The sequence below is a fragment of the Salmo salar genome, chromosome 07 (assembly GCF_965601325.2).
Source record: "Salmo salar chromosome 07, fSalSal1, whole genome shotgun sequence".
In the NCBI taxonomy this organism is placed as follows: Eukaryota; Metazoa; Chordata; class Actinopteri; order Salmoniformes; family Salmonidae; genus Salmo; species Salmo salar.
Window position 1 is genome coordinate 59,475,805 of NC_138297.1, and position 1,696 is coordinate 59,477,500.

At 41.3% G+C, this 1,696-nt stretch overlaps 1 protein-coding gene across 3 annotated transcripts in view; it reads left to right on the forward strand.

Moving 5' to 3' along the window:
* Positions 1–1,354: 1,354 nt before the first annotated feature.
* Positions 1,355–1,696, forward strand: part of LOC106609762 (plexin-A4) — a 491,160-nt gene continuing 490,818 nt past the window's right edge. For 2 of the 3 annotated variants that reach the window (XM_082977795.1, XM_082977796.1), the window contains exon 1: positions 1,358–1,696. This exon is cut by the window's right edge and continues 335 nt beyond it. The gene's annotated coding sequence lies outside the window, so the exon portion shown is untranslated. The other variant, XM_082977797.1, reaches the window with a different exon arrangement.

The window sequence follows — 1,696 nt, forward strand, 5'->3', positions numbered from 1 at the left end:
GCCCTGCTTTTGACCAATTATGGCAAGCCACTGAGACACCAGATACAGGTAAGGTTGGTAGGCTGTTTTGTTTTTGTTGTGTTATTTTCTTAACCCTGGCTATCTCTCTCTCTCTCTCAAACAAGAAAATACAGTTAACTTAAAATTGTGCTTAGAAACGTCACGTATCCGTCTAACATGTACCTACATGTCAAGGTTTGAAACGCCAGAAATCAAGGTTTTGTTCACAATGCATGGGGCACTGGCAGAAAACCAACTGCAGTTCTTGATTGGCCTGCAGGTGGAGCTATGATGCAGGTTTTAAAAGCGCAGTGCCCTTGCCAAGTGAGAGCAGCACAGGGAGGGTCATGTCTAGATGGTATACAGCTTTTGTAAAATTGACGTCAAAAGTTGCCTATTCGTTTTTTTTGGTATTTTAGCTAACCCTAACCCTAAACTAAGTATCCTAACCTGCTGCGTTAATTATCAAAACCTGCCGCTTAAGTTCTCCTAAACCTGCTAAGAAAAGTCAATTTTGACAAAAGCCGTGCTGCAGCAACCCTCATAGAAGAGTTGCTGCAGCACGGTTGCAGCTTTCTTCACTTGCCCAGTCAGGTATGTAGGATGTAAAGTAGCGTAGGCTACAGATAAGAAAGAATATGTCAGTCGTGAATTTTAATCATGGATTGTATGGTGTAGGTCTAACATTTGCTTACTATTCTGGTAGGCTATTTAACTTCAATTGCCCTTTTGCCTGTGATAATATAACTGCAATCAAATTATTTCCCACTTATAAAACAAAACCATGGAAAATAATCATTCACTGTTTTGTGAATCATGTTACCCCTTGTCTGTAGGTCTATGTCAATGTGGCTTGTTGACCTTATCATTGAAAATGTGACTATTATGCCTAATTGGTAAGGCAAATTAGGAATGTAGCCTACAATTAATTTCTAGGCTATAATGCGGTTAGGCTATAATAAATACCATTATTTTAGAGAATGTCTTACGGAAAAGGCTTTTCTAGTTTTAAATGTTGTTGCATAGGCATTCGTAAATATCAGAATACCAACGGAAAGCCAATATCTTGAGCTGTTAGAAACTTGAAAAAATAATCAACGACAAAATAAAATAATCCCTTGACACAGAGCAAGTGTGTTAATTATATTTAATTTCCCTAATCTCCATCTTCAAATGATGCTCTGATTAGATATTTAAATCCGATGATCATTTCACCCTCAGTATTGTATTCATGTGTATTCCCTTTGGCATAGCCAAATCCCTTTCACGCTGGAATGAATGCATTACATAAACATAGAAAATACATTCGCTGGCTGCGGGCTTCAGCATATGCCTCTCATTCATCATGTGAGCTGCGCTTCTGTGATTGCTGGCAGTGAAATTTTACAATTAGCCCAATCACAGCCCTCGATCCGAGATGTCACTGCGGGCGAGTCAGAAGGCTTGGTAAAACAAGACAGTCGCTCCTTGCGCCCCGGCATAGCGCCATACACTCAAATCCCTACCCAGTTACTCAGTTGTCAGCTGCGAACCTGCAAACTCGAAAAGCACCCTCTCTCTCTTATCCCCTCTCGTCGCAGCATCACACAACGCCTTTCAGATGGGAGCATCGCATTGATCTACAGCGCGACACAGCCTCTTGCGGAATCCTACAGTGCAGCGATTTCCAAGGCATAAGTGCGTCCGCGTTTGGGAT